Genomic DNA, 10,730 nt, shown 5'->3' on the forward strand with positions numbered 1-10,730 from the left:
CTCACATAAACAAATACTGTATAAGTTTTTATTATAATCAACTGTAGGGAATTGTAGTACACTGTAGTGTAATATAGTAATGACCACACTATGTTATGCATATTATAGTATTCTGTAATGTTAACTATAGTGAAGTTCGAAACAGTAGTATATATTGTAGTATTTACTATGGTAAAGTTCAAAACGCTATAGTTTCTAGGATTTTTACTACAGTTTACCATATAAATATTAAAGCGTACTACAGTATTTTCATTTGGGATAGTACATAGACTATGCAAAACTTTATATGATAGAGATTCTCATGACCACAGGGTGGCAGTCCAACACCAGTCAATGTGATCTTTCAAAGGGCAGCTCTGGATAAAAGTATAACTGCATGATTTGAATAGTTAAAATGACAATTCAAACAGTCATGCTTCATATGAAACTATTTTATACAACATTTTAATCATTGTATAATTAATATGCATGCAATATAAATACAAAAATTACATTACAATACTTTGGTCACACTGCATGACTATTTAGGGTTTAAAAGATGATTGAAAATAATCTCCTGAAATATTTTTTAATGATCATTTAGTTTTTAATGATGTACACAGATATGTCTGTATCACTGCAGTGTAGGAAGTGAAAGTTCTCATGTCATAATCTTTGGGAAACTTAATGTAGTCTGCTTCTATTCTGAATCCATTTTCTCCATCCACACTTCTTCAAGCACACTATTAAGGGGCCCACTGCACAAATCTTCAAAGCCCGTGTCAAGCCGGACCGCCCAGAGGCAACAGGTGATAAATTACAGAGCCCTCTGTCACTATCTCCATGATTTCCTCCCTACCTTTGTTCTCCCTTGACAGATTCTCCAGCACGTTTTCTTTTTTTTTTTTTTGAAAAGGAGGAGGGGGAGCTTGCCCTATAGAGGACGGATGTTTTCTTAAGGTTGTCTAAACTTTAAATAAAAAAGGTTATATGCTTCACGGACTAGGTCCCGCCAGTGAGACCTTTTCATTGTACAGGTTTTCATTGTTTAGACTGTGAATTGTGCCATGGTTATGACCTTGGACAAACTGGTTAGAACATAGATTAGGACCTGGTCAAGGCAGTTTGTACTTTTGGGTGTGTTAGTTAATAAAGAGGCATGTAAGGACATGCACAGAAAGGGTTATAGATTAAGAGGGTGAAATTTAAGGGTTTTAAATAGGCCTATAATTTAAGCAAATAAGCAAGACCTACGAAAATAATAAGTTGACATTTAAATGCATAACACAGTATTAGGTCTGCACAGGAGACTTAAAGAGATAGTTTAAGTCCCTCAAAAAATTAAATGTTAAATGTATTTACCTTATGTGATTTTAAACATACAGTCTTGTTCAAAATAATAGCAGTACAATGTGACTAACCAGAATAATCAAGGTTTTTAGTATATTTTTTATTGCTACGTGGCAAACAAGTTACCAGTAGGTTCAGTAGATTCTCAGAAAACAAATGAGACCCAGCATTCATGATATGCACGCTCTTAAGGCTGTGCAATTGGGCACATTTTTTTTGAACATATTTTCTCCTAAAAATGTGTAGATGAAATGCAAAAACCAGAAAAGAGATCATTGACATCGATTGCAGATCTTCTAGATCTTTGTTATCTAAGTAAACTGATAAAAAAACTAATGAGAAATTAGTTATGAAATCTTTAGTGCTAGTGCTTTGCTATATAATAAATGTATATGGATCCTCACACAACAATGACATTTCAGACCAGACCAGCACTGTCACCTTCGGGCTGGCAACTTACAAAGCCCAAAAAGCTGTGGCCTTGTTTAGGAGGAGGTATTCTGGGAGGCATTCCCTTTTATATACTATTTAATTTCCACATTCACTTGGGACAGCAAAAAGAAAAGCATTAAAATAGATCTGGTATGCAAACGTATAAATAAGTCCACACCTCAGGGTCCTCTGAAAGTTTAAAACCCTGTTGTGGTTGGTTTTAATCCGAGGCAGGAGAATCCTTGGAGACAAGAGTGCTTTTGAAAGTGACCCTTCGATACCAATAAAAGTGACACGAGCTATTCATTCAATCGCTTATTGTTCCAAACATAGCTCAAATGCATTGAGAGCTATTGTGTTTCGTAGACAATGGTGCAGAAAACGCATTTACTTGGAATCTATTTAAGGCATTTATCTTCTCAAGGCCTTTCCGGCCTCAGGGGTAAGAAAAGAAAAATGATAAGTAAGCTTTATTATGCATTGAAAAGCCAAAGTTAGGAAAATTGTGTTTGAGGAAGATAAATAGGAGGTCAGACTCCCTCCAGAGAGGGGAGGAAAAAACACCACTCTTTAAAGAAAGATGTGACTTGTAGATAAGACTGAAGTCAGAACAGAGGAAGGCTTGATGAACATATGGCGGTATCGATGGTATTAGTTTCTCTTAATAGATCAGTTGAATGACACAGCTGCACATGGTCATTATCTGTGCATGAACTTGTGGAGGCAAGTTTGGGTTCTGGTCCTTTGTAAATTCATGCTTCAGCTCCAAGAAACCCAAGTCACAAAGTCTCATTAAGTTTTAACCCTAACCTCTTAAATAATAAAGAATGTTTCATAGAGCTTACCTGGTTAGACGGATACCACCGCTGGGTTATAAGGAAGAGCTCAGATCCAAAACCCGCTAAGTACGATTTGACGGAAAGTCATGTCATTAAAAATGTGATTCATTTATTCGTGTCCATGGCACAAAATTCAGCTTTTTTTGCGTGCCTTGAGCAGGAATGTCTTTTTCACGAATATTTTAGTGTCCGTGGCACGACTTTATTTTTTCGTGTCATTTTATGTATTGTTTTCTCATTGTTTTTTTTCCTATTTTTTAATGATTGTCGCTTGGGGTTGGATTTGGGTTAGATTTGGGGTTTGGGTTAGGATGTACTTTTATGTATTGTTTTCTGTATATTTTTCTTCTGCTTTTAAAAATATTCTCGCCTGGAGTTGCAGTTATAGTTGGGGTTTGGGTTAGGATGTCTAAAAATGTAATTCTAACCCCAATCCCGAGCGACAATGGTAAGAAAATAGGAAAGAAATAATGGGTCTCATTGGGTCAGCATGCATACTCACAAATTTCTTTGTAAAATGTGCATACAGATGTTTTAACTAAAAAATTATGATTTAACAAAAACTTTCGCACTAAAATTTATTTTACATGTATAAAAAAACGTAAAAACAACTTAGACCACACATCTGCAATAATCATGAACAAGGAAAAAATATATAAAATATATAACACAAATATATATTAAAGGGTTCTTTTTCCTTGTTCATGATTATTTCGTACATGTGGTATAAGTTGTTCTTACATTTTTACATTTATTACAGTTATTACATTTAGAAGAAATTTTTGTATAAAAGTTTATGTTGATTCATGATTTGTCAGTTAAAACATCCAAACACATATTTCATGAACAAATTTGTGCGTATGCAGGCTTAGTGAATAAGACCCAATTAGAAAACAATACTATTTATAAATATAAAAACTATTTATAGAAATTCATGTGATACGCAAAAAAGACAATTGTGCTCAAGGCACGATAAAAAGCTGAATTTCGTGCCATGGACATGAATAAATTAATAAAATATTTCGTGACTATAACACGACTTCGCGTGAGATCAGTCTGGTCTGGCATGATTTCTTGTAAATTAGCATTTTGACATATCATGAGAATCTGACTTTTTCCATGTTGGTCCCCAGTGCTAACTTAGTTTTGGTAAACCATTCTCTTCAAGCATGTGAAAAATAGATCATTGAAATGTGGCTCCGCTTGTGATGTCAGATGGTGATAAAACTGCACCTTAATCTGCACTATCCAACCATGACACTGCCATTTAGTGCAGAGATCAACTCATTTGCATTTAAAAAGGACAGTTTCCACACAAGAGATGACTTTTGGGCATCAGCCTCCTCATTCATTTATCCTAATGAAATATGAGAAAAAAATGCACATTGTAAACAAATCGTTGGTTGGGTAAAATATGAGAATCCCAGCTGTTTGACTTAAATGTTGGGTTGGGACTCATGGTTGGGTAAGATATGGACATTCTTTCAGGTTAATTTAACCCAGTGGTTGGCTTTGACAATAATTTTTCCCAACTATTGAAATAACACAGTTTTTGTAAGGTGTATGAAATACATTTTTAAGTAAAACAGGAAAATGTGTGATCCTGTCTAGGTTAAAGGGAACAACAAAGTTTGATTTCACACTAATTTCAATCTTTGTCATGGCCTTTCTCAGTGAATATTAAAGATGTTATAAATGTTCTTAACATTATGTTGTATGATTTCATGTAGAAAACTATAAATTATTCAAATATGACCAGTTATGTTCCTCAGGAAGAGATTGGTTAAAATACTAGTTAACTTTATTGCTTTAGTCATAGAACTGTCAATCAATGTTAACAGGAAAAGCCCAATTTAAACACAGGAAGGTCTGCTTCCCTTGTCTTCTATGACAGAATCCTACTACTGTAGGTTAAAAAATCTTTGAATCATGTGCCTACTTAAGCTCGGTCATATAGTGTTATCTGTTACCGCAACAAGAAAGCAATTTGCTTCAAATTCAAAATGTCATAGCTGCAGATGTCCAAACGCCCATGGCCAAGCTTCAGGGGTCCCAGCTTCAACAAACTAAAGACAGGCTGATCAAACATTCAGTTGTGTGTACTGTTTAAAGTGGAAAAGCCAACAAGGGTGAACTGAGCCCTGGAGGATCTGGGCTGATCGAGGAACAAGCCAAGTCATGTCCACTGGAAAAAGCAATTCAACCCCTGCCAGTTTCTGATCTTTATCTGACCTTCTGTGAGTATTTCTGACCAGTATTGAGCTAATGCCTTGAAGCTGTGTAACCCCCAAACACACACACACACACATGCTCCTCTCTGCATTTGTCTTCAATGGGACATGCTTCATTACCTCGAGAGGCAAGAGTGAGCGTCCGGACATAGATGATACATCCTGGAAGATGTTTTGACTATTGTATGTTACTGCTTCTCAAGTGCTTTGACAACACATCGTCTAAGTCAAACTAAGTTAGCGTGCACGGATTTCCTGATTTAGTAAACAAAGGAAAAAGCAGCTGAGGATGAAGATATGCAGAAACTTCACAGTAATTAAGTGATAAGACTGAAATATGAGAGACCGCGGCTAGTTGTCACATTACTCCAAAGAGTATTTCTCAGGGCAGATTTGTTTTAAAAGTCAATTTCTGTACACTGCAAAAGTGTTTCTGTGCCTTAGTAGATTTAACAAAAATAAAATTAGTAAACTGTATTAAAAAAAATTTCATTCTTTTCTTGTTTTTTTTTAAATAAAATATGAGTTAAAATAACATAAAAATTTGAATAATTTGAGTAATTCTAAATTAACACATTATTGAGTAAAATCAACTTAATTTTGTCATAATACACTTACATTTGTAAAGGGCGATTTATAGTCGTGCGTAGGTCCTACGGCGTAGCAGCGACGGCGTAGGTTCCGCGTCGGTTTTCATTTATACTTGTGCGTCGCCGTCCGCGTCGACGTGCAAACACACGCGAAACCGCTGGTTGGCAGTAATCACGCGTGTAACCACAGAAGCAGCAGAAGTCGTCACAGAAGAAGAAGCTAAGCAAGTTAACCCACAAACGAAGAAAAAATAGCAACTTGTTGTGTATAATTTGAGAAGACCAGCAATGATGGTAGTAAATAAACAGCGACTTATGTTTCAGTTTGAGTTAAATCACTCCTCAACTTGGCTCATCTTTGTTTTCACCGTCTCAAACGGAAATACATATGACGCAGTTTTTTTACCTGATGGGAGGGGTTCTGGTGGACCAATCACAGCGCTTACGGTCCGCGTAGAGCCGACGCGCTGTTAGAAATTTTGTGAGGTGCGCGTCAGGCTACGCAGAGCTACGCACAGGCTACGGATAGCCTACGCCGTAGCTACGCCGTAGGACCTACGCACGACTATAAATCGCCCTTAAGAAGGAAGTTAACGTAATAATTTTGTGTTGAAACTACATGAATGATTTTGGTAAACATAACTACATACACTGTCAGAAAAAAAGGTACAAAACTGTAAATTTTTTGTCGCTGGGGTGGTACCCCAAGGTACCGTTTTGTACCGTTACAGGTATATAAACATAATACAATGTTGTACCTTTGGGGGAACATAACTGTTCCTTAAGGATCGATTGTGTACCTTCAAAGGTACAGTTAACTGTTTTGTACCCCTTAAATTGAACTGGTACAAAATTGTTCCTTAAGGTACACAATTCGTCCTTAGGGTATAATATTGTACCCCATAAGGTACAACATTTTAATGTGTTGTATACCCATAAAGGTACAAAAAGGTGCCTTTTAGGGTACCACCCCAGCCACAGAAAAAGGAACAACTTTGTAATTTGTTTCTGACAGTGTAGGAAGTAGACTCCCAGCTTTGCATGGGACTGCATTTGGAGAGTAAAATTTGAATTTAAACACTATTTAATGTGTTTTTAACTTAAAATACATACTTGTTAGTGTTTAATGTTCATTTATCTCCGAGATTAAGAACAGTTTTTGTTTCTTCTTTGAGTTTTGTAGTTACCATTGTTCAAAATGAAGCACATACTTGTCCTGACTATAAATAATAAACTAATACTGATTACTTTACTTGCCCAATAAGAAAGCACATTGTTACAATATATGCACTGTAAAAAAATCTTTGCTGTCTTAAAAGTTAATTTAACATACTATTATTTATCTTGACTAAAAATGAGTTGATACAACTTATAAAATATAGTTGAAAGAGTTGATTCAACTAAACATTTTAAGGCAGAAAATAATTATTACAGTGTGGGACAAATCACAATAAAACCTGCTATTAACTGCCTTTTATTTTTTTATCAACTTAAGAAAAACAAAAAATATATACAAAAACAACTACAATTAATTAATTATTTATATAAAATTAATTATATAAAATAAAAATAAAAAACTACATTGAAAATGTCTCTCTCATATGCGAAAACTTTTACAATTTTTCAATTCAACCTTAACCTCTCACATTGGGTGCTAGTGTGGTTTAATATATACAGTATATATATATATATATATATATATATACATACACACACATACATACTTACATACATACATACATTTATTTATTTATTTATAGCACACTCTTGTTTACTTAAAATCTACATTAATATTAATGTTATTGGAAAATTAGTTTAAAAAAGAGAATAAAAAAACTATATAAAAAAGACTTGAATTAGGTTTGACACCAACATACAAATCCTTATATTGTAATTCTCACTGTCAATCTGTAAAACACAAAAATACCAAAAAATATGGTCCTTCAATATTTCAAGTTTTTGAAAGACACATACAAATTACAAAATGTAATTTGACTTAACAATGTAATAATTTTAGGCTATTAGAATGAAAAAAATTATATCAAATGAAAAACAGCAATGTTTTACTTTTTACAGTGTATGTGGTGTGCAGATGATGAAAAGAAATGAATGAAAGTCATTTTAATGTGAACTATTCTCTTAAAAACACGCTGCATGTGCCAAGATAAGCAAATGACAGAAATGCTTCTACTTCCATTCCAATGTGTGCCAAAAAAGCTCTCAAAACAAACTCCAACACAAAAGGAGAGGAAGAAAGCGACTAAAGGAAAGGGCTGTAATACTGATGACAGTGCATTTATCTTATCATCCTCATCCTCTCATGAACTGTCAACAGCTCCAAATGCCAACAATACTGAGCAGACCATAAAACAAATGCAAATTATAAAGCACCTGAGCGATTTATGTCCAAGCCTTGTTTTTATTTCCAAGTGTTCACGTTTTCCAAAACACACAAGAAAGGTTTAGTAAAAAGAACCACCCGTTGTCAATTGTCTGGTTTTTGTAAAGGTATTGCTCTGTCATCATCATGTACTCACCCCTAAATGACTCTACCTGTCGATCTTTGAAATGCATTTATAATGAATGAGGACTGGAGCGCAAGCTTCAAAACATACAGTTTGGTCTAATTCAGTCTGAAATGGTCAGTCATACTAACTGGTGTTAAGTTTAAGTCATCAAAAAGTTGATGTTTGACCATGCTTCTTCTCTTAAGAACTCCCATGGAGATCTAGTGCCATGGATGATATGGATTAGATCTTGAAATAGGCTATTTTTATAAACATTTATATATATATATTTTATATATTTAACTATTGCATATAGAAAATGCACAAGTCACATAACAGATGGACCACTTTTATGATATTTATGTGTTATTTTTGCCTCAGTCTTTATTCATAGACAAAGAAGAAAACAGAAATCACTGAACTTAAAAAAACAAATGCTGTTATTTTCAACCCAGTGTTTAGTCAAAAAGGGACAAACCCAGATGTTGGGTTAAATTGACCTAACATTTTTATATTTGACCCAACAATGGGTTAAAACAACCCAGCATTTTGTGTTGAAACAACCCAGCTTAAATTTCAACCAAACACGTTGGGTTCGTCCCTGTTCGACCCAACGCTGTGTTAAAAATAACCCAGCATTTTTTAGAGGGTAGGATATACAGTATGTGCAAAAAATTGGCCAATACAAGAATCATTTGGAAATACTCGTTTGTGCGAGAATGTATGCATATGGCAGATGGTTTTATCCAAAGGATACCAGCTAAATGAAGAGTATAGTTCCAAAATGCGATAAACGCGAAAAAAAAAAAAAAAAAAACGAGTTACCACCAAAACCATTATTGTATAAGGTCAGTATTAACGTACGATTATTATAAAAAATAAACAACGAAACCCCACCACTGACCCCAACGTGATAAAATGAACCTATGTGCATCACGTGTTTTAGTCCTGAATTAGCCTACACCCTGTCAGGGAAACCGCCCTGTAAAGTTTTGTTTAAAATATCATATAGATAATTTTTATAGCATGTTAAAATCGCCACTTTGTTGAGCAAAAATGATGCAAATGAGCTGATCTCTGCACTAAATGGCAGTGCCGTGGTTGGATAGTGCAGATTAAGGGGAGGTATTATCTTCTTCTGACATCACAGTGGGAGCCAAATTTCAATGACCTATTTTTATTTTCCCATGCTTGCAGAGAAGTTACTGTGTTGATCTTTTTCACATTTTCTAGGTTAAGTGGGACCCAATTATAGCACTTTAACGTGGAAAAAGTCAGATTTTCATGATATGACCCCTTTTACAACAGAAAGCAACACGGTTGACATCAGTATTGTTTGAACAGTACAATCCCTGCATTCAAGATCATCAGTCAGGTGAATCTGGAACATAAAGTTTGGCAGTGAAAGTTGACTGGAAGCAACATGTTGAGGAATCTGTGAATGAAGTCATTTGGAAATGTTTGGAATTCATGCACCAGTATAGAAGATCATATTGCAATTTACACGTGAAGGAACGTTTCAATGAAGGATATGTGTCGCCATTCACATAATCCGAGTGTGTGCTAAGTGCATTTCACTTTCTTTCTCTCGTTTTAAAACATGAGTAAATGCCACAAAGAGAATAATATACAATGTAATGTTAGACATCTCTTAACACATCACTCAACAGCTCTGACAGCTACGTGCACACCATGATGTACAGAAACCCAGCTAGCTGCACGTACAGATCACAGAGGACAAGGGGGAGGTGTGTTTTTGATGGAAGAGACAGGACGACTCAAAATGCTGTCTGGACCACCGTTGTTTGTTTATGCGGATGAGTGCTGGAATGACGCTCAAGCCTCATTTGTGTAACTTAGTTTATATTTATTGGTATGCACCTGGATCACCCCTGCCTGGGTTTAAACTCACAACGTTTGTGTTAGCGGCTCATTAAACCATTCAACCTTCACCAGAGGAGCCTGTCCCAGCACGAAGCAGGACAAATGAGAACTGTATAGCCTTCAGTGATGTCAGGATGATGTCATTGACTGTGAAGAATGATGCCGTCCATTAATCTGCACAGACATCACACACCTGTACTTGCACTACACACACACACACACACACACACACACGCACACACACACATGTTGGTGTATGTGGTTTACGGGGACACTTCCATAGACGCAATGCATTTTATACTGTCCAAACTGTTATATTCTATTCCCCTTACCTACCCCAGTCCCTAACCCCAATGTCACAAAAACCTGTTGTCAGTCTTTAATCCATGATAAACTACCATTTAGTATGTTTTTTTAGCTTTTCCGTTTATGGGGACACTGTCTGTGTCCCCGTAAACCACATAGACCAACACCCCCCCCCCCCCCCCCCACACACACACACACACACACACACACACGCACACTCGCAAACATGAAATCCATATAGTGTATTGACACTTTTCCAAGTTTTTAGATCCTACAGTTATATTTTTTTAAGCTGTACTGTACATAGCTGGCAAACCTTGCTGTAGAGGAATGCTTGATTGACAGGTAAGTTGGCAGTCCTTCACTGTTGTCTGGATTGCATCAGAATGAGTGTTTGCGTGCATTTTAAACAACTTTAAATCTGATTTGAGTGATCCAAGTTTTGGGGGCATTTACAGCTGTATTTATTAACTTGTCCATTTGTGTGGATTGCTCATAAGGGATGTTAATATGAAGTGTAAACAGGATCACAAAGTGTGCCAAAATCTGCCAAAAGTCCTCTCGTCAGCAAATTCAATTTAAACTAACATCTTTCATTAAAATGTATTCACA

Source organism: Paramisgurnus dabryanus, chromosome 8 (assembly GCF_030506205.2).
Source record: "Paramisgurnus dabryanus chromosome 8, PD_genome_1.1, whole genome shotgun sequence".
Taxonomy (NCBI): Eukaryota; Metazoa; Chordata; class Actinopteri; order Cypriniformes; family Cobitidae; genus Paramisgurnus; species Paramisgurnus dabryanus.